We start from the raw sequence: 24,117 nt of genomic DNA on the forward strand, positions 1-24,117 counted from the left end.
TTTCATATTCAGATTTGCAGTCCTCAAATGCCTTTGATTGTCATGTTGCAGATGAAAGCATGGAAGTTGACATATTTGATCAAATGATACAAGAAGGTTCCCTACCTTTTTGTTTCGAATCATTTCAGTTTTTGAAGGGTAGGTTGTATAGTAAATCTTTAAATGGACAGCCTATAACAAATCAGCAATCTCTCAGTGTAAATGTTGAGGATGAGACAGATGACAAAATTCTTGAGCAGCCTGTAGCATCAGATTTGCAGCTACCAAATGAAATTGAAAGGCAGATTACAGATGAAACTGTGGCAGCCGAAATACATGATTTGATGATACAGGAAGATTCTATACCCTTTTGTTTCGAAGCATTTCAGTTTATAAGGCAGAATCTTCGTAAAATTTCTCAGGAAAAAGATGAACAGCTAGAAGGATGTCATGCATTTTCAATGGATACATTGCAGCAGTCTTTTCAGGTTTTTCATGATCCAATAGCTGATGTTTTGGATGAGGTTTGCAGTCAAAGTCTTTCTCCATTGACCACATGTGAGCTTGAAACATGTGCTGATATGAATTTGATTCGGCAGCCGGTTTCTTTGTCATTTTCAGCAGAGGTCTCGTCACAAGGCTTAGATCAACATTTGCATTCCTGGTATGAGGAGAAGAGAAGTAATCAATTGGGTAAGCTAAGTTCCAGTGTGCTTGAATTTCATGATCCTTATGCAGTGTTTTTGGAGGTGGATAGAGAATTCATATCTTTCAACGGATCTGTTTCTAAGTTGTCATGGGAGTTGCCTTTCAGTAGTTCTCTCTTGTTGGTCATAATCAAGAACTTGCGGAGATTTCAAACAGCAGATGGGACACTTACTTGGTTACATTGGTTGTTTCATTTCACTTGATCAGGTGATGAATGAAACTGTTAGAGTAGGTTTTGATGAATAAGCTCCACTTTGAGCATCATTTTCAGTTGGTCGAGTGTGTTTAAGTATCGAGTCAGTTTTTAGTTGAGTCATGAGTCCTTTATGAGTCAATTTTTAGCCTTGTGGTTAAGTTAGTTTGTGTCAGTTTTCAGTCTTGCATTTCAGCTTGAGTTTATGACTCCATTGCCCAATGATTGTAAGGCACTGGTCTGCTCTCCCAGAGGTCTAAGGTTCTTGGCACCTCCAAGGAGCTACCATCCCCATTGGAGCCAATGTTAGTGTCAGTCTTTCCAGCCTTCCTACAGTGATCAAATGTGCTCTTACAAAGTGATTTTGAAGTGTCAAGGTCAAATTTCGTCATTTCAGTGAGTCTTCAAGCAAAATTTGGTCACTAGGCATTAGGTCTAGGGTTTGCCCAAATGTCAGTCCATGTCACCATTCAGCTGAGTTTATCATCATTCGTAGGGTTGTCATTATCATGTCAGTGTCTAATGAGTCATTTTACACATTGTTCATGCTTCATGTTGCGCCCAGGCAAGGTCATTTCCCTCTCCTAGGGTTTTGAAGGCAATTTCTCTTGGATGGTCAAATCACCAGCAAAACTTGTTTCCTGATGTTCATACACCTTCCCCTATCCTTAAAGTACCTTATCAAACACTTCCCATCCCTTAGATCCGCCAAATTCCTCATTTTTGCACAAACCCTAGTTTCTAGCTACAACCTGGCAATTTTCTAGGTTTGGCCTGTGTTTTGTCCTTTTCGACCCCTTCCCCTCACTCAATCTCTGAGATTCCACTTTCCCCTGCTTCCTAACATCCCTCCCCACTCCCAAAAATTTCCCCAAGAATTTAGAAGCCCTCTATCCCCTTCATTTCGCTCCATTTCGACAAAATCCCTTGTTTCACACATCGGGACAAGTTTCACTCAAAAGTTGTTTCTGAGCAATCAAAGATGAATTTTGCAAAACTGAAAGAGGTTTTTGTCCACAACATGACAAGGAAGAAAAACCTCTTTCACTTTTTACACAGGTGTCATGGTTTGAGAGAAATGTCAAAAATACCGGCCAGAACGAAGGTGCTCCAAGGACAGTTGGCCAAAGCACAAAAACGAAGGAAAACGCCCGATCCACTCCAAATTTTGGCCAAAGCCTCTTTGAATGAGCATGGTACTTGATTGGGGACTCCCAGCCCAAATTTCAAGAAATTTGGAGAAAATTTTGTCATTTGTGAATTTTTTGTGCAATTTTACAGGTTTTGGCCGTTGGAGTGGTCTCACCCCGCGCGCGACCACTCGGGGGGACAGCTCAGAATGAGAAAAACTTTGCATTTTTGGAATTTTCATGCAAAAATACACTTTCCTATGCATGGGGTCAAGTTTTTATGGAGATTTGGGCCTCCAAAAGCTCAAAATACATGCAAATTTTGACTTTCTGCCCACTTTTTGAGTTGCAGAAAGCTGTCTTGGGCGAAATGACTTTTGAGGGGTCAAATCAACTCCACATTCAGAAATTCCAGTGGGGTTGGAAAGTAGACTCACATAACTTTCCAATGAGCTATCTTGCACCTAATTTGGACACCAGGAAGGCCCTCAAACACAGCTGTCAATGTGCGCGACCACTCCAAGGGAGGGGCGCGACCACTCAGGGAAATTTCACCATTTTGACTATTTCGGCCTGCAAAACTCAGTTTTTACTATGGTTGACTCTTAATGCTTGTAAATGATGGATTTTTGGATAATTTTCATGGCACATGGATACATTTACTCTCCTTTAACACTTCTAGAAGTTTCCTTGATGTAAATAGTGAATATTAAATGCATGGATGGGTTACCTAAGTTTTAGAGGCAAGTTGTTTTGACTGCCTATTATCTAGTTCTTAGTTTAGAATTAGTTCAAACTGCTCCTAGGAAGCTGAGCTCGACCCCTAGAGGTGGGGAAAGGAGTTAGATGATCTATATTATGCCTTCTCTTGCTCATTTTCATGGTTGGACTCTTGAGGGGGAAGCTCTATTGTATATTTTACTTGTATCTCTGCAATTTGAGGAAAAGGAAGGCCAGGGTTTTGCAGACATCATTGTGGATTCTTGTGGATTATTGTGTTGATGGTGTGTTTCCTACTTGTCATTGTAAGTGTGTTTATGTGTTCCATCTCTTATTCTATTGCTGCTAATTAAACAAAAGAAGTGATAAAGTTTGAATTCATGCATGCCATGCTCAGCTTTCAATTTTGTTTAATATTTATGTTTTCCACTGTCTAAAGAGGATTCAAAGTCATTGTTTGCCCTCTTTAGCTCCCTCTCTTTCTTCCTTGATCATCCATCTCAGCTTAAGGCATCAGCACAAACTCCTTCCTTGCCCCAAAGATCCACCTGCAAAAACTGAGCTCAATCCCCACACCCTGAATTGCACTCCCTCCAATTGCCACCAAAAACCCCAAAAACTTTAAATCAACCCTCCTTATCAGTTTACTAGCCTAATATTAGTGTTCCTAATTGGGTCAGCTCATCCTATTGAAAGATCTACCGAGTTTGACCGCAGAGAGCCTTCTCATACCCCGTAGGGCTAGCTACGAGGTGAAATGGTTTGATGTTGCCTTGAAGGTTTACCTTCCTCAGCCTAGGGTGAAATCTCAAGCGCTAACAGAGAGAACTCGTACTTTTGCAACTCCATTGTATATTCTTGTAGGGATGTAATTGTATTAATGAAAATAATGAAGATTGGTGTCATGTTTAGCTTCTAAATCTTGTTCTCCTCCATAAGTCTCTGATTTTCCTTAGGCTTGGCCATCTTAGGAGTCTTAGATCCCTTTTGTATCATTTTCTTTCTTTCTTTTCACTTCCTATTCACATACATCTCTTGTTTTTATTTCTTTCTATTTCTGCACTTAGTATTAATGGTCTCTTGTTGTAAGATTGGGTTAAACGGTTGTTGTAAGTTCTTTTGCAAGATCACAAGAATCATTTCATCATTGGAAAAGCTTTGAAAGATCATAGTAACCATTGAACTACTTGGATTAACCTTCTTATTCCCAAATCTAGATTTCTGGAACTCCTTTTTAGCAAAGAACAGTAAATTTCTGATATTTTTTAAAGCATGCTAACGAGCTTCAATTGAGTTGATTCCACTTGCATTAGATCAAAAACACATTCTAGTTAATAAATAAAATTACCCCATTACATTTGCACTTGATTAAGTTAGGCATTTTATAGATTTACTAGCTCATTAGTTATCGAATTTCTAGATTTTCGACTAGTAATTTTCTGCTATTTTTTAGCATGGGTTAATAGAGGCATTTTTTAGTGATTACGCTTGGAATGGAGACCTAAGACATCCTAATAAATAAATAAAATTGTTCCATCCAATTTGGATTTGATTTTTTTGGTCATTCGATGAATTATAATTTTGTTTAGTAAATTTGTAACATCTTGTAGTAAAACAGGGGATCATGTAGGAGAACTAGGGGATCTTGTAGAAGAACTAGGGGATCCTATAGGAGAACTAGTACATCCTATAGGAAATATTGTAGCGGCCTGTTTTGAGCCCGAATTGAGAAAAATCATCATTGAATCTTGGATTAGGACCCTACTTGACCTCCAAGCCATCAAAATCATTGTAGCCCTCTTCCTTCACACCTGTCTCCCCTGCCAAAGATTAAGGAAAGATTAGCATTTTCATCTATAAAGAAAAAATATTAAAAAAAATGAGTTCTTTTATATTTACGCATGCACACAAAAGTTAGTACTCTCTAGATCAGATTTCATGCTTAGATTAGTTAAAACATCACATGTGACAAATAGGGTTAAAATAGGGTTCTTTTGCAAGAAAAGTATGTTAATAATGTTGGGTTGTGTTATATTCTTTCCACGTAGTTAACAAGGGGTTTGAGGGGCACCAGTAACCCCACTTTATGGGGTCCGGAGCAGCGCCCCGGAAAATTTTGGTTTTGGAACCTATGTTAGGTTGGGCGGACCCACCTATGGTTTTGTGCATGATTTTCGCACATGTTTTCTGGACGCGATTGTTTTCGGTCCATGGTATTGGACACGATGGTTTTTCGGTCCATGGTATTGGATGCTTCAGCATGTAAAAATATGTATTGTAACATTAAAAGGAACATAATGAAAAATCAAGCTGGTAGTCTCAGTTTTGGGATCGAGGGGAAAATCTCTGTGTAAATGTGTTTTATGTGTTATGCTCTCGCATTGTTTATTTTCTGTGTTTTAGAATTCGTATGCAGGTAATTTCTGTATGGGGTTAAAACCTACATTTGGTATCAAAGTTGTTTTGGTTTCAAGCGGACGCCTTTGTTGCTGAGGGGTTTTTCTCAGGCCTATGGTAGACCTTGTTCAGTGGGAGATCTGCGAGATCGATTCTAGTGGTGAAAGAATATGGCGAGCAGTGGAAAGATAAAGATTGAGAAATTTAATGGTCAGAGTTTTGAGCTGTGGAAACTCATGATGGAGGATTTGTTGGTGGATAAAGATCAGTGGATCATGGTAGATCTAGGTACTAAACCAACGGGAGTGTCCAATGAAGAATGGAAGAAGTTGGATCAGAAGGCAAAGAGCACAATACGATTGTGTGTCTCAGATTCAGTATTGTTGAATGTATCAGGGGAAGCTATGGCGAAGACTTTGTGGGACAAGTTAGGGACTTTGTACCAATCTAAGTCTCTAGTGAATAAATTGTTCCTGCGAAAAAAGTTGTATAACCTGAGGATGAAAGATGGAGACTCGGTGACAGAGCATTTGAATACATTTATCACTGTGGTAAGTCAGTTAGCATCTATTGATATTAAAATTTCAGATGAAGATAAGTGCATCAGTTTGTTGTGTTCTCTACCATATTCGTGGGATAGTCTGGTTATTGCAATAGGTAGAAATGCAACTGCCTTGCAATTTGATGAAATAGTCTCAGCCTTGCTGACAGAGGAGATGAGACAGAAAAATATGGAGAGCCAGAATGGTGATGCCTTGTCTATACGAGGACGGTCCCAGAATAGAAAAAAAAATAAGTCATCGAGTGGGAGATCAAAATCTAGAGGGAGATCTAAATCTCCAGGAAAATCTGTAAAGGTGGTGTGCTGGAAATGCGGAAAGGAAGGCCACTTCAAAAGGGACTGTAAATCTAAATCTCCTGAAAAAGGAAATGGATTTGATGAGGCTCCTTCTGCAGAGGCGAAAACCATCTCAGATGAAGGTGGGGATGTGTACTTGGCTTCTTCAAGTACACATGTAGATCATGAGGCATGGTCGATTGACTTAGGTGCATCCTTTCACTTCACTCCCCATAGAGAGTGGTTTTGCGAGTATGAGAAATATGATGGTGGTGATGTCTTCCTGGGGGATGACAAGAAGGATAAAATCGTTGGTCGCAGAAAGGTAAAGTTGAAGTTGCAAGGTGGAAGAGTTAGAACAATTCCGGGTGTTCTACATATTCCTGCATTGGCCAGAAATATAATTCTGTAAGCAAGCTGGATGATGTAGGTGTAAAAATAGTGTTCGAGAAGGATACCTGCAAGATGGTTCGGGAAGCACTGGTATTGATGCAGGGATTTTAGAGTGGAACTTTGTACAAGCTGCAAGGTAGCACACTTTTTGATGGGTGCAACAGTTTTGTGGTTCTTGAAAGTGGAGTAGAAAATCTAGTGGTCTCTGGAGAGAAGACCATGCTGTGGCATCAAAGGCTTGGACATACTGGAGAGAAATGCCTTTGAATACTTCATGGTAAAGGTATGAGTAATAGCTCTATGGATTTTGATTTCTGTGAAAATTGTGTATATGGGAAGCAGAATCGGGTGAGTTTCCCCTCTAGTGGTAAGAGGGTGAAATAGATATTAGAGCTTGTGCATAGTGATGTGTTTGGACCTGTGAAGATTCCATCACTGGGTAAGTCTGTGTCCTATGTATCATTTATACATGACTTCTCAAGGAATACATGGATATATTTCCTTAAGAAGAAATTTGAAGTCTTTGACAGGTTTAAAGAATTTAAGGCTCTCATGGAAAATCAGACAAAGAAGAAGATAAAGGTGCTAAGGACAGATAATGGTGGAGAGTTTTGCAGCAAGGAATTTGAAGAACTCTGTAATAAGTGTGGTATAGCACGACAGAATAGTAATCCATATACACCTCAGCAAAATGGAGTTGCGGAAAGAATGAACAAGATGTTGATGGAAAGGGAAAGAAGCATGCTCAGTGGTTTTGGGTTAGGACAAGAATTCTGGGCAGAGGTGGTGGATACTGCATGTTACCTGGTCAACATGTCACCTTCATCAGTGTTGGAGGATAAGACTCCACATGAGGTATGGATTGGTAACAAACCCTCTCTTTCACATCTAAGGGTATTTGGATGTGATGCATATGTACATGTTCCAAAGGAGAAACGAACCAAGTTGGATGGTAAATCTGAAAAGTTCATCTTTATTGGGTATAAGGATGGTTTAAAGGGTTATAAACTTTGGAACCCAGTAACAAGGAAGGTTGTGTACAGTCAAGATGTGGTGTTCAGAGAGGTGAAAGATGTTATTAAACATGAATTCCAACCAAAGGAACTTGAGAAGATAGAATTTGAGCTAAAGGAGGAAGAATCAGAGTTTACAACAGAGGAGGAATCAGAAGATGAAGAGCCACAAACTCCGGCTGTGGGAAGATCAGTTCGAGAAAGAAGGCAGCCAAAGAGGTATAGTCCATCTGCTTTCTGTTCAAATTTTTCTTTGTCTGTTACTGATGATGATCCCGAAACTCTGAAGGAAGCAATGGATTCAGAGGATGGAAAACTCTAGAAAGACGCCATGGTTGATGAAATGGCATCTTTGCACAAAAATGAGGCTTGGGATCTGGTGGAGTTGCCGGCTGGGAGGAAACCCATTGGGAGGAAACCCATTGGCAGCAAATGGGTGTTCAAAAAGAAGACAAATGCAGAAGGAAAAGTGGAGAAATACAAAGCTCGATTGGTAACAAAAGTTTATTCCCAGGTGCCGGGAAATGATTTTGGTGATATTTTTTCTCCTGTTGCCAAGGTAACTTCTATTAGATTACTTTTATCTGTTGCTGCTACTTTTGATTTTGAGGTAGAACAGATGGATGTGGAGACAACATTTCTTCACGGGGATTTGGAAGAGGAGATCTACATGAAGCAACCTGAAGGCTTTGCGTTGAAGGGTAAGAAAGAACTAGTATGCAAGTTAAAGAAGTCTCTGTATGGGTTAAAACAATCACCAAGGATGTGGTATCAGAAATTTGATACATTTATACGGCGACTTGGCTTCACCAGAAGCAAAGCAGATCACTGTGTGTATTTTAAATTAATTGGTGACTGTGTTATTTATCTAGTCTTGTATGTGGATGATATGTTGTTGGTTGGAAATGACAAAGAAATTATCTAGGATTTGAAGACCCAATTGTCCTCCAAATTCGACATGAAAGATCTTGGTGCTGCAAACAATATTTTGGGCATGGAAATTAAAAGAGATCGAGAAAAGAGGAAGCTCTGGTTAAACTAGAGGAAATATGTTGAGACAATACTGCAGAGGTTTAATATGCAGGATAGTAAACCAGTGAAGGTTCCTATTCCTGTAGGTGTGAGGTTATCTGCTGAACAGTGTCCCAAGATAGCTAAGAGGAAGAGGACATGTCTCGTGTTCCATATGTAAGTGTAGTCAGTAGCCTAATGTATGCAATGGTATATACTAGACCAGACATTTCACATGTAGTGGGAGTATTGAGCAAGTTTATGTCAAAACCAGGGAAGGAGCATTGGACAGCAATGAAGCGGGTTTTCAAGTATTTGCATGGCACTAGTGATTATGGTTTGTGCTACCAAGGAAGACCGGGATTGGACAGAGTGTTGGATATTCGTGGCTTTGTTGATGCAGACTGGGTTGGAGTTCTGGATCATAGAAGATCTACAAGTGGGTATGCGTTTAACCTATTTGGAGGTGCAGTCGGTTGGATGAGTAAGAAACAATCTGTAGTGGCACTATCAACTATAGAGGTAGAATACATGGCAGCCACTCATGCAAGCAAGGAAGCAGTTTGGTTGCAGAGATTGTGTTCAAGTATGGGGTTAGTACAGGAAGCTATAAGGATAGACAATGACAGCCAAAGTGCAATTTTCTTGGCAAAGAACCCTGCATATCATTCAAAGGCAAAGCACATTGATGTTCAGTATCACTTTGTGAGAGATATGATAGAAGACAAAAAGGTGTTGCTGGTAAAGGTGGACACTTTGAAGAATATTGCAGATGCATTGAAAAAATCTTTGAGCTCTGAGAAGTTCTCTTGGTGTAGAGAGACAATGGGCATTTCAGGGCTGGAAAAATGACTAAGCTCTCTTATGGCCCCTTGTGGAAAGAAAACAACAAGTCGGAGAATGTTGGGTTGTGTTATATTCTTTCCACGTAGTTAACAAGGGGTTTGAGGGACACTCGTAACCCCACTTTATGGCGTCTGGGGCAGTGCCCCTGGAAATTTTGGTTTTGGAACCTATGTTAGGTTGGGCGGACCCACCTATGGTTTTGTGCATGATTTTTGCACATTTTTCTGGACGCGATGGTTTTCGGTCCATGGTATTGGATGCGATGGTTTTTCAATCCATGATATTGGATGCTTCAACATGTATAAATATGTATTGTAACATTGAAAGGAACATAATGAAAAATCAAGCTGGTAGTCCCAGTTTTGGGATCCAGGGGAAAATCTCTGTGTATATGTGTTTTATGTGTTATGCTCTCGTATTGTTTATTTTATGTGTTTTAGAATTCGTATGCAGGTAATTTCTTGTATGGGGTTAAAACCTACAAATAAGTAGATAGAGGATTTCATGTTACTTTATAAGAATTTTTAAATTCAGTCTTTCATTTCTGCGAATAGGTAGCATTCATTTTCTCTCATGACAGCAAAGGAAGGACACATTGTATGTTGCACATATAGTGCCAATACCTCTTAAGTTTGTACGAAGCCCGAGTTGATAATTAAAATTCGGTAGGCTTGAGAGTTGCAACATTCTTGTTGCAATACCGAGGATCATCACTTTTTGGCGCTGTTGCCAGGGAGGTGTCAAAGTATGCATTGTTTCCTTCCCTAGTTGATTCATTCCTTTTTACATTTTGCAAAAACAAAAAAATAATTTCATTAGGCATATTTCATCTCAAAAATAGAAAAGTGCATTGCATTAGTGTTTTCATTCAATCATAAAAACAAAAACAATCTCTAACACCAACCCAGCCCCCCATTTGATCACATGGTGCAGTAAGAGCCACATCACCATTCACTTTTGCAGGTAGAAGAAGAAGATGGAAAAGAATGTAGAAGAAATGGATGGAGATGATGACAATGAAGAATATCCTCTCGGATTTCCCATTCAATACATTGATGGTAGTGTGCATGAAGAAAATCCCTCAATCTTTTCTTCCAAAATTTCATGGTCTAAGATTAGAGGATCTGGAAACCATTATCTTTGAATTTGAAATTGTTTGTAGATCTTATGGTTACTTATTAAAAACTCAAAGACTGATATTGTTTCCAACAACATTGAAGGATAAAGCTCTTAAATGGTTCATGAGTTTAGGGACTAATTCAATAAGATCATCGAATGATATGCAAAAGATATTTCTAGAAAAATATAAAGACCATGATCTTAAAGAAGAAATATTTAGAATGAATCAAAGAGAAGATGAGAGTCTAGCAGATCAAATAGAGAGGTTCATTTATAATGTTCAGAGGGGAAAAGTATACCAATATTTAGGATCTGACACACTAAAAGCCCTCTTACTTAGAACAATTAGCGATGACTGGATGATCTCCTTGATCTCATATGTAAAGGTGATGAATACCAATTATCACTTGAAGAAATTTGTGAAACATGCAAACACATATCAAGAGTAAGGGAAAGAGTACGTAATTAATCAGCATCAAGATCGGTAAGTCAAGCCAAACTTGGAAATTTTTTTGATGATTTTAAAGCATAAATTCTTAGCAATCTAACCAAACAAGTAGAAATGTTAAGAATGCAAGATGAAGAAAAAGAAGATGTTGATATTTGTGTTGTCCATGCAGAATCACATGATGTTAAACATTTTCCATCATTACCAAGGTTGAAGGAAGTTTACCAAGAGGACAATGGAGCAAGTCAATCACCAAAGAAGCTATGTTATGTAGCTTCAAGAGGACCATGGTAGCCTAGTCAACCTAGTATGATGCAATAACCTGATTCACAATTTCAAGATTATGAACATCCATCTCAAAGTAATTGGAACACACCCTTTCTTTGGAAACATTGGCCATCTCAACCCCAAAACCAATCTTGGCAACAAGGTTGGAAAGGAACTTATGGGAACCATCCACAATATCCTCAATATTTTCCTCAATATCCTCGATACCCAACTCCATGTTATCCCTACAATTCATCTCCACCATAACCACAATCCCAACCACATCCATCTCAAATATCCACTCCCACTCAACTACCTGTACCACCATTTCCAAACCCACACATTGAAGTAGCTTAGCCCACTTACAATGCTGAGGTACAACACTTCCAAACATCTCCTCTTGAGATCAATGGTATTCACCATAGCTTAGGAACAATATTTCAGAAAAGAGATTATCTTGATATCATTGAAGGACACATCCAAAATAAGAAGATTCAAATGAGAAGACCATAGAATCATGGGTTGCACTTGATGAAGAGCAGACATCAAAATCAAAGATCAAGAGAGCTCCCTCATGGTTACCATCAAATCCTCCATGTATTCAAGAGAAAAATTAGCAAAAGGAGGAAGATTTGAAGGTCATAGTAGAAGAAGACATGAAGAATGATCCAGATAAGAAATCAAACCAAGGACATGAAACTTATATTGAGGTTTGGTTCTAGACAGTCACTAAGTTGCAGCAACACTCTCTTCTTCAATTGTGCTTGATATCATCAAAGTCAAAGCATTTGATCGCTCAAATCCAGGTACATGTCAAAGCATGAATTTCAAGCCTCCACATAATTTTGTCTGTCATCTTGATGTGCACATTCCTCCATTGGAAGTATTCTTATACTTGAAAGTGATTTTGTTTTCCAAGTAGGGTAGGGTAAAAATAAAAAATGAAAAATAAGAGAAAAAATAAAAATATCAGGTGAAAACCTCCTTGGAGACACCGCATATTGGCTCATTGATTGAAAACCTCCATGAAGCATTCAATGAGTTGGAAAAAATAAAAAGAAGAAAAAAGAAAATATCCTAGGTGAAAACCTCCTTTGAGGCGCCTAGGCATACCTACTAGTTGAAACCCTCCTTGAGGCAGCTAGTAGGCCTAGAAGAAAAAAAGAAAAAAAAATTAAAAAAATCCTTGCTTCATGTATCTTTTTGATGAATTTAGGTTCTCTCCAACATCTACAAGGAACAAAAACAAGTTACCACCAAAGAAAGAAAAAATAGGTCAAACCTAGTCAAAAGAAATCAAATTTTGACTTTCTCCTCCTTTCCTCAAATGCTCCAACAATGCCAAGGACATTCCAATCCATCACCCTAATCTATTTCCACCATCCACCCATCATTCTCAAGCTTTTCCCATTCAGTTTGCTTGTTTTCCTAAAAAACTACAGGAAGGTTCTATTTTACTACAGGAAACAAAAATACATAGAGCATAAATTTATTTTTGTCATAACTTGAAAATCATCCATCCATTTAAAAAGTTGTTTCATGGGGATATGCATATGGACTGGTAACATGCCCAAGGAATTTCAACAAATTCTAGTGAATGGTTTCCAAGAAATCAACCTCCATCACCTTCAACCATTTTTAGTTTTTCTCGATATCCATGCATCCATTAACCAATTTTTTTATGGGGAGGTGCATAATGATGATGGAAACATGCTTAGAAAGTTTCAGGTCAATCCATTCTACCGTTTGGGAGATATGGACAAAACAAGTCTGCTACAAGAGGTTATCCTGAATTACTACAGGAGTTTCCTGTAGTACTACAGGAAGTTCTGAAAATCTACAAGAAAGGTAGTCCGATGGAAAAATTATGATGCAGGCCTATTTTGGGATAGGAAAAAAGGACATTGACTTCACCACATCTCATCCAACACCCATCATGACCATGTCACTCTATGGCCACACCTTCCACTCATTCCAATACCTATTTACCCTCCAATAGAGAAAGGACACAAACATTAAAAAAAAAAAGGGCAGCTACAACAACCTATTTGGAAGTAACAACAGGCTCCAGGCCTAACCTTCAACACCATGATTGAAAGAGGAGAAATAGAAATATAGTCACAATGAAACTCCTCAAGAGCTCAATAAAAACAGAGGAAGCCATCACCTACACATCAACAAGACAACCCATCAACAAAATAAGATCAACAAAAAAAAAGGCAGTCAAGAAAATGTACCTGAGTCATGAGAAGCACAACAACATCAACTCAGCAGTAGCATGGATGTCTCTACAACAACCATCAGGTAGGTACATGTATGTAATATTCTTGTCCTCTTCTATTGAGCATATTATAGTTAGCAATTTGTTGTCAATGCATGAGAGACGAAGTTTTATAAGCTAAGGATGTGTCAGTAGTCTCAGTCATCTTCAATTAGTTAATTGCAGCTCACTCCTTCAGTCATGCAATGTTGAAAAGTAAAATTATGAAGGGTGATGATTTTAAGGAATGAGGACAACAGTTAAAAGAAGAAATTTTTTCAAAGGCCAAGTCACCACAGCACTCCAAGCCCTCCATCCACTTCATATTCACTATCTATCCATCATTCATCCATCCCATTTCATAATTTCAAGAACAAACCCTATCTCACCCTGAAAATTTCTTGAAAAAGCAAACATAGCATCCTCTCCATTTTCACAAACCTACATCATTTCTCATCACTCCCATATAGTTAGAAGATTGTGAAGGAAGAAGGAATCACTACCACAGTATGGTAGAATGTTGTTACAAGAAGGAAGAAATAAAAAATTGTGCTAAAACCCAAAATGACAGTGCCTAAGAGAGACCTAATCAAAACAGAGAACTCCAAGGCCATTAGGCAACCATCTAGGCCACAAGAGAGAAGAAGAAGGCAACAAAAGGAAATGAGGCATCCACCATCAAAACAAAACTCAAACTGCAGTGATGAAAAGAGACTTTCCAAGAGGTCTCTAATCTCTTTCTAGCTTTTGTCCAAGGCCTAAAATATGTTATAGAAATGAGAGAAAGGCATGGGAGTCAAGTTGAGGGCCTGTCCTAGGTTCAGACTATCATTTATGCTCAAAAAGGGTTTCCTGTAGTTTTAACAGGGTTTCCTATAGGTTTCCTGTAGTTTGACAGGAATTATTGTAGGATGTCCTAGTTCTCATCTAAAGGCATTTTGAAGGTTTCATAGGTTTCCAAATGGTGGAAGAAGGTAGCAGAAGGTTGATAAGGATGTGGAAGACCTTGTCAAACTGAAAAATATTCAAGAATCATCTTGAATAAGGGGAAGAAGGCAAACTAATGGTCTCAAGAAACAAGAATTTTTCTTTGCACAAATATGTTTTTTGGTTTTTTCCTTGCATAACTTACAACCAAGATTCTTAATGCACAAGAGAGAGGCCACCAGGGCCATGAATGAGGCATTATGAGGTCACTAAGTTGCTCAGAGGATGAACAACACTTTCAGCACAAGGGTATGATGGGCCTCTAAATTAGACATAAATTAAGGCCCATGACTCTAAATTAAACATAAATTAAGGCCTATGACCATCCTTGAGCACATTAAACCTCTCCTTTTTCATTAGATGATGTATTTTTAAATTTAATATATTCATTAGGAATGTTTTTGAATAATTGCATATTTGTGCCTAATATTATTTATTTTTGTGGAATATTATGAGAATATTGGGCAGATTATGAAGATTTGGAGGAGCAGATAATTTAAGGACTTGCTCCCTACTACACGAGGATCACTATTAAATAATAAATCAACAAGATAATATGGAATTATGGCACAGATTGTGGAACTCCAATGATTGAGAAAATTTAGGAATGTGTTCCCTACCATTTAATGCAGATTCCTAGTATTGGGAAAGCTTCCTCCATTCATGGGGAATGATTCCTAATCATTTTGTATAAGTACCAAGTATAATTTTCCTCTAGGAATAGATTTTCATTAGTCTTCTTGTGGAGAGAACTCGTATTTTTGCAGTTCCATTGTATTTTCTTACAGGGATGTAATTGTATTAATGAAAATAATGAAGATTGGTGTCATGTTCAGCTTCTAAATCTTGTTCTCCTCCATAGGTCTCTAATTTTCCTTGGGCTTGGTCATATTGTGAGCCTTAGAACCCTTTTGTATCATTTTCTTTCCTTCTTTTCATTTCTTATTCACATGCATCTCTTGTTTTTATTTCTTTCTATTTCTGCATTTAGTATTAATGATTTCTTGTTGTAGGATTGGGTTAAATGGTTGATATAAGTTCTTTTTCAGGATCACAAGGACCATTTGATCCTTGGAAAAGGTTTGGAAGGTAATAGTAATCATTGAGCTACTTGGATTAGCCTTATTATTCCCAAATCTAGATTTCTGGAACTCCTTTTTAACAAAGAACAATATAATTATGCTAATTTTTAGAGCATGCTAACGAGCTTCAGTCAAGTTGGTTCCACTTGCATTAGATCAAAAAAAAATTCTAGTTCATAACAAAAATTACCTCATTGCATTTGCACTTGATTAGGTTAGGAATTTTATAGATTTACTAGCTCATTAGTTCATGAATTTGTAGATTTTCGGCTAGTAACTTTCTGCTATTTTTTAGCATGGGTTAATAGAGGTATTTTTGAGTGATTCCACTTGGAATGGAGACCTAATACATCCTAGTCAATAAATAAATTTGTACCATACAACTTGGATTTAATTTTCTTGGTCATTCGATGAATTATAATTTCATATAGTAAATCTGTAACATCCTGTAGTAAAATAGGGGATCTTGTAGGAGAACTAGTACATCCTATAGGAAATCCTGTAGTGGCCTGTTTTGAGCCCAAATTGAGAAAAATCATCATTGAAGCTGGGATTAGACCCCTACTTGACCTCCAAGGCATCAAAATCATTGTACCCCTCTCCCTCCACACCTGTCTCCCCTTCCAAAGATCAAGGAAAGATTAGAATTTGCATTTATAAAGCAAAAAGATTAAAAAAATGAGTTCTTTTATATTTACACATGCACACAACAGTTAGTACTCTCTAGATCAGATTTCATGCTTAGATTAGTTAAAACATAACATGTGACAAATAGGGTAAATTGGGTTCTTTTGTAAGCAAAGTGTGTTAATAAGTAGATAGAGGATTTCATGTTACTTTACAAGCATTTTTAAATTCAGTCTTTCATTCCTGCAAATAAGAATTTTTTCATTTCTCTCATGACAGCAAAAGAAGGACAAATTGTATGCTGCACATATAGTGTCGATACCTCTTAAGTTTGTACGCACCCCGGGTTGATAATTAAAAGTCGGTAGCCTTGGGAGTTGTAGCATTCTTTCCGCAATACCGAGGCTCATCAACTTTGAAACTACCTTAATGTAGAAAATTTCAATTCTTATTTCATCATTTAGAGTATCATTGGAACAACTTGAAGAACTAGTGCTTGCTATGTTCTTACCTTTCAAACCCATAGTTGTGATCTTTGTTTCTTCTTTAGAATCTAAAACAAGGATAATTTTAGGGGCGAATGTTCGCCCTTTGGCGAAATTAAGGGGTTTTAAATTTTTAGTGGGCGAATATTTTGTATCATAGTACATTTTTACAAATCACCTCAAATAGCCCACCTTATTTTAAGGGAGAGGGTAAAAAAGGTAAATTTAGCCCTTGAAATTAGGACTTACAACCTTCCATTCTCCCATTTTCAAGAATAGGTTTTATTTAAGTGAATCCATTCGCCCATTTTCAAGAATAGGTTTTATTTAAGTGAATTCTATGGGCCAAATACCATATTTATAAAAGAGGTATGGTAAATTAATAAAAATATAAATAAATGAGAGGTATGGTAAATAAATAAAACATGTTTTATATTTACTCCATAAGTCACCTTATGTAACGGTGTAAACAAATAAAAATATAAGTAAAGTGGAGGTATGCTAAATAAATAAAACGTCTTTTTATACTTACTCAAACGGTATGGTAAATAAATAAAAATATAAATAAACTAGACGTATCGTAAATAAATAAAACCTCTTTTTATATTTAGTCCATAACCCTCGTTCTATTTATGAAGGCTCAAGAAAGAGGTTTTATTTAAGTGAATCCTATGGGCCAAATACCATATTTGTAAAAGACGTATGGTAAATTAATAAAAATATAAATAAACGAGAGGTATGGTAAACAAATAAAACATTTTTTTATATTTACTCCATAAGTCACCTTATATTTACGAACACTCAAAAAATGGGTTATATTTAGGTGAAACCTATGGCCAAAATACTATGGGACAAATACCATGGACTAGATTGTTATTAATACCATGCAAAAAACCATTATTAACCCTAATATTAAAATTAATAAAAATAAAAATGGCACATGGTATTGACCCATGGTATTCACCAAAATCGCACATGGTATTGCCCTATGGTATTCACCTAGAATGTAGCCTATTTAAATGGGGGAATTAAACCAACATGTAGCCTATGCTAAGATTCACTAGGACTTTACAAAGTTTTATTATTTAGTGAAAGACTCGCCAAGATCTTACAAGATTTTATAGTTGAGTAAAATATTCACCATGCCTGTTGAGAGATTCGCCAAAAAATTATATATACATATTATATTATTGATAAAATCGCCTTCCATTTTTCCTATATACCATGGAGATTCGCCCATTTATTATATTTATAAATTTAGGGGGGGTTCTTAAAATTTTCTCTGATCTAAAACTAAATCATGTTCTATAATTATAGTTGTTTTCTCCTTCTCCTTGTTTTTAAGTTTGTTGGGTCTCATCTCTATATGAAGTTTCCAATAATGGTATTCATCATGGCCATCTTTCAAATAGTGTTTGCAAGTGAGTTTTTCTTTCTCCATCTTAATGGAAGCATTATTTTTCCCTTTTCCCTTAAACTTACCTTTTCCCTTTTCTCTAGATTCAAAGGAATCCTGACTTTTCTCATTAGAAATATTTTTCCATCTTGCTTATATATGTGTAGCTTATACACAAACTTCATCTAAATTTGTTGGATTAAACATGAGAATAGTGTGTCTTAGGTAACTATGTAAACCTCCAATATATTTTAACAAAGTTTCTTGAGATGTCAAATCTACACCCAATATTAGTGCTCTTCTCCTAAACTCTTGAGTATAATTTTGCACACTTTTTCCTTTTCCTTGCCTAAAATTTTGCCAATCCATTATAGATTTCTGCATGTATACTAAAGGATAAAATTATCTTCTCAATGCAGCAACAAAATTATTCCAAGAGGTTAAGACCTTACCATGCTTTTTCATGTCCTCTTGTGTTTTGGCTTCCCACCAAATAAGAGTTGCACTTTCCAACCTTAATGAGGCAAGTTTAATCTTGGTGTCGTCATCCTTGATCCTTTGTATCTTGCAATAAACTTCAAGCTGACGTGCTCAATTATCTAGTATTTCAAAATTTACCTCTCCATCATACATAGGAAAATCAAATTTTAAGTCAAGTTTTAAAAATGGAGTTTTACCATGTCCCTTTGGAGAATGTGGAGCTATTTCTCAAGGGGTTGTTGTGGAAGATGAAGATGATGAAGATGGTGGTGAGGATGGAGGTGAAGAGAATGGTGATTTCAAAGGTGGTTTGTCACCATTCTCTTTTGGAGGCCTTTCCTCATCTCCTCCTTTTCCTCTTGAAGAACCCTCTCCCTTTCGAGGCTTGGAGTTCTCACCTTGCAATCTTGTGTTTATCTCTTCATAGAGAACTTTCACCATTTGGGTCATTTCAAAGAATGTTTTTCTAAAATAATTCTCATCCTATGACATATTATCAGTCCCTCCTTCATGTGACATGCTTGCTGAAGCTTCAGGTACAACTTGAGGTGAAATCTATGGTGGATATTGTGGAAAATATTCTCTCCTTGTTCTTGTCCCAACTTGAGGATATGCAACCACAAGGTTTCCTTCTCCTCTCTTGAGCTTCAACCTTGTAAGCATCAGAAACACTTACAAAAAAATTAAACCCTCACAGCAACAAACAACCTAAGTTCTGATACCAAACAGATATGTATATGAAACTGCTTGAGGATTATGATAATTTTGAAAGTGATTAAATTAGGGTATTTTAAGCCTCTTATGTCAAATTGATAAACACATAAACATGAATTAAAAGTTTATTTTTTGCATAAAATAGCGGAAAACATCATTATAATAGCAAACACAACACAACAAAATGATGAAGGAGTTCACCCTTCCTGGGATACATCTCCCGGTCCAACTTCCAATGGTTGGGCCTCTTTCATCATGCTCAAAAAATGGTGATTACATCAAGTTACAATGCTCAAATAGCTTCAAAAATAGCTCCAATGGCTTTAGAACTATCAAAAACCCCTGTCTAGCCTCTTTCTGCTCCCAAAAAGGCCAAAAACTAAGAAAGTTATGATCTCCCCAAGTTTTTCTGCTATTTGTTCTACAAAACGCACCTGTCTGCAAACAGTCCTACAATTATGCCCCAAAAATTGCTAATGGAGCGATTTTATGCTGCAATTTATCGCCTCATTAAATTTGTCATTAACCCCTTATTATGAAAATCTCGGTCACGTGATGCCCATGCAACCACGTTGGGGGCCAAGTTTTGGGGCCTTTGTCTAGCCCTTATCTCCTCCATGCCCTCACTCACATCAGTGTCATATGACCCTGGGCTGGCCCATTGGTTTGGATCCCTTTGGCTAGCACCCTAATCCATTTTCGCGCGATTTTATGAGTGGTCATGTGACCCGAGGTTGGCCCCGTCCCTAAATGTGGTATTTCAAAAACATTTAAATATAACCCTTTTCATATGGTTTAACAAGAAATGAAAGAAGCACAATGGTTTGAGGCTTGGTTAATTGGTCTGTGGTCACAAGTTAAAATCACTGAAAGTATAGTTCGCCTCTTAACAAATTTTGGTGCCCACCAGGATGCCACGTGGAAGCCTCTGGTTAGTCCACTTCAAGCCACTCCACCAATACCAACAATTAACCAATCAAATTGTGCTACACAAACACCAATCAACTGCCACATTTGATCCACCATTGGCCAATGGAGTCCAGTCAACATGCCATGTTAGTAAGCCCATTCAACTCACTACAAGAAAAAAGGACATTGGTGAGGGGAGAAAACTATCACCATAAGCTCATTGGTGATGGTCAAAATAGCCTTTGTCACCAAAAACTGAACGTCACCAGAGGTGGCATCGCCAAAAGTATAGGTGTTGTAGTGACATTCAAAGTCTGTCACCAATAATGATTTATAATGATGGATAGCGATCGTCACCATTTCATATGATCAATGGTAATGGACCATAGCCTCCATCACCAAAAATTGAATGTCACCAAAGGTGGTGTCGCCAAAAGTATAGGTGTTGTAGTGAAATTCAAATTTCATCACCAATAATGATTTATAATGGCGAATAGCGATCGCCACCATTCCATATGAGCAATGGTGATGGACCATAGCCTTCGTCACCAAAAACTGAATGTCACCACAGGTGGCATTGCCAAAAGTATAGGTGTTGTAGTGACATTCAAAGTCCATCACCAATAATGATTAATAATGATGGATAGTGACCATCACCATTTCATATGAGAAATGGTGACGGACCATAGACTCTGTCACCAAAACCTGAACGCCAAAGGTGGCGTCACCAAAAGTAAAGGTGTTATGGTGACATTCAAGGTCAGTCACGAATATTGATTATAATGACAGATAGTGGCCATCACCATTTCATATGAAAAATGATCTATTGTGATGGATCTTTCATGGTCATCGTTACTGGTGCATATATATGGTGACGTCCGTTGACCGTCACCAAAAGATGCATTGTCATAAGTATAGGTGTTGTGGTGACATTCAAGGTCCGTCAAGAATAATGACTATAATGATGGACAACGATCGTCACCATTTCATATCAACAACAACAATTTATGGTTACGAACCTTTGATGGTCATCACTATTGATGCATATATATGGTGGTGTTCGTTGATCGTCACCATTTCATATTTTGGTGAGTGTTATAGACATATTCGGGCACTGCAAACACAAAATCATATGTCCATAAACTAAGGGCTCCTTAAGTCCCTAAAAGTGTTACTTCACACCCTAAAGGATCATGGTCAACTGATTACATCATTTCCCAGAAATTCCACCTGAAAAACTACTCAAAACTGGCCAAAACTAGACCATACAGACTGCTCCATGGACAAGGTGTGATGCATACTGACTGCCTAACTCGGAAGGTGTGATGCATACTCAAATGGCCTTCTGTAGGGTGAAATAAGCGAGAATAGACAAATGGCAGAGACAGTTTGCAAGGTGGATGATCATGGAATCTTCCAGAAACTTCTCCTGTGACACTTGCCTCTCTGAATTCACCCAGGGATGAGTAAGAGATCATGAAATCTCCAAGTGGAACTAAGAACTATCAGTGGAATGACACTAATCAAGAACCCAAAGTTGACTCACACACTTGCAAGACATCTATAAATGGATCCCTCATCTGAGAGATCTAGAGGTTGGAATTTTGTATTTTGTAAGGAAGTGTTGTTGGTTTGCTGAGAAGAGACATTGCATTGTTGGGTGATTTTCTTGTTCATGAGGTGATGAGGGCTTCTACAACTAGGATGATGATGCTGGATTAGACAGCTAGGTTGTAATCCTCTCTTACATTAATATTAATAAAGTTATTTGATTTTTCCTCCATATGATCTTGTATTTGTGAATCTTATTGTTTATGAATGCAATTGTATGGTCAATGTGTGTCTGATTCCATAATTTTTATGATGTTTTAGATAGAGATGCTTTGATAGTTTGCTGTTACTTTGACTCTACAGGTACTCTTTGAAGTGAGACAAGTAGGAGAGGAGTGGAAAATTCTATCAAGGAAAGGAGAAATCGAGCTAGGATCAAAGCGGAAGATCCAAGTTGGTGTTCTTCTCTTCTCTTCCATCTATCACACTTAAAGGAACTCTTGAAAAGCTTTCATTGTTTGTTTCTAAGATAGTTACCCATCTTAGTGGGACTAGCAATTTGAATTGACACTAGCTTTCCTTGAAACAAAATGGCGACTCCACTGTGGAACAAATAGTTTGTTTTGTTTGTTTATTGTTTGCTTTATGAACTACAGACAGAGCCTGAAGTTAGCCATCTAGCCTTCAAAGCGCCTTTGCTATGCAATTGCGAAGTAGATAAATGTTGCTTTAGTCAATCTCCAAGTTGGTTTATGAACTGAACATCTAACTTACAAAGCATCCTAAGTTCCCTTGTGGTAGCTCAGAACCTCATCAGATCCTACCCTTATGCTTTGTGTTTACTGTCCATCATTACTCAGCCTAAATCACTGAACTTAGCTGCAAGTTTTGAGAAAAAACCAAGCTCAGTTTCACTCCCTGGCCCATCGCATTGTTGTAACTGTAAAACCTAGATGCATCGCACCTCCCATGTGTTGCAGGTGAGATGCATCCCTGTTTCCCTGTGTTGCAGGTGCGATGATTGAGTAAACTGTGTTTTCTTCTCTGAAATTTGGTTTTTTCTCTTTGTTTTCAGCTTTATTTAGTAGTTTTGTTGTTCATGATCAGTACCTTCTTGTTGTAACCATCTTCCTTCACATTATTTCAGCCTCCATCAGTTAGGAATTGTAAATGTTTTTGTGTATTTGTCAATCATTTGCAATCCTCCTTTGTCGAAAGTAGCCTAATCGAACTGTCGTTTTTTTATGCAAGTGTCGTAATTGTCATTCTAAATCAAAAGAAGAGTGTCGTAAAGTCTTCCTCTTCTAGATAGTTGATTGTACTTTTGTCATTGTACTTGATTTTGAAATTATTAGTATTTCAAGTGTCGAAAACAGTTTTAAATTCGAAATCGAAAAGTGTCGTCTTAGTCTTCCTTTCATTTTGAAAAGAGAAAATTGTTAGTACTGTTGCTTTGAAAGAAAATAGTTCAGATCTGTACTTAGCTTTCTTTTGTCATTCACACATTAAGAAAGCAAAAAACAAATACATGCATGTGCATCTGCATTTTGACTACTTGCGAAATTTGATTTAGGAAAGTGCATTTAGTGTGTGCTCTATGCTCTCTGCTGAAAGAAAAATCGTTATCTTCTTTCCTTTGTAGCTAGGATTTTCATTGCTAAAAGAACATAAATGACTATTTATCATTTTATATTTCATATTTAGGAATTTCACATCTACATCACGCGGTGAACCTTGAAAGACAAACTTCTAAGCAAGATCAACTCTAAAATAAACCTCAATGAACATAAAAATGCTTTGGAATCTAACACAACACATCTAGAAGTCTAGGCTAGATACGTGTTCCAACGTCGTAAAACCTGGTTTTTCATTGAAGGTTGGGTGATTCCTCCTCTTTGATATGACAAGTGCCAGTACGGACTTGTGCTCCCTGTACCGTCGAGTATATATTGGGAGACCACAATAGGCTGATATCCTTTATCCTTAGGAAGCCATGTCTGCCGCCCTATCGATCGTAATGCACTGAACACAACATTCAGGAAGATTGACTGTCATACATAAGTCCTTGGTAATTTCTCTATCATTTATCACCAAGGTGTATTTTGCAGTTTTACGATCGATTTGGTAAACCCTCTGTCTAGACTTCCAGAGCAGTCACTTTCGTTCCTTTTTTACTCCTTAAAAGAAAAGGTTCATCTGAGCACTTTTCACTTCAGGATCATTAAAAATAGAAGCCGACTAGAGTCACCCTTAGCTTTTTCTCGACTGTTAAAAAATGAAAAAATAAATTGCGTCCAAGTGTCTTTAAAATTTATTTTAAACGGAATAACATCCTTGTTCCTACGTTGATCTGAGGTTGAGATAATGGAGTCTACCAATCAAGGAGCCCCCCTTTGAGGGAATCCTAGTCCTTTCTCCTCTTGGGGAGGTATTGGTTCTCCATATATGGCTACATTGTCCCTTCCAGGAATCACAATCGACCTGCCAATATGGCTTTTCTCAACCTCTATCGTTCAAAACACTGCAATTCCTCAACAATCTAATCAGCAAGCAGATGATACTAA

Source organism: Pinus tabuliformis, chromosome 5_2 (genome assembly GCF_031772625.1).
Source record: "Pinus tabuliformis cultivar Carrire ecotype Pingquan chromosome 5_2, CPIR1, whole genome shotgun sequence".
Lineage (NCBI taxonomy): Eukaryota > Viridiplantae > Streptophyta > Pinopsida > Pinales > Pinaceae > Pinus > Pinus tabuliformis.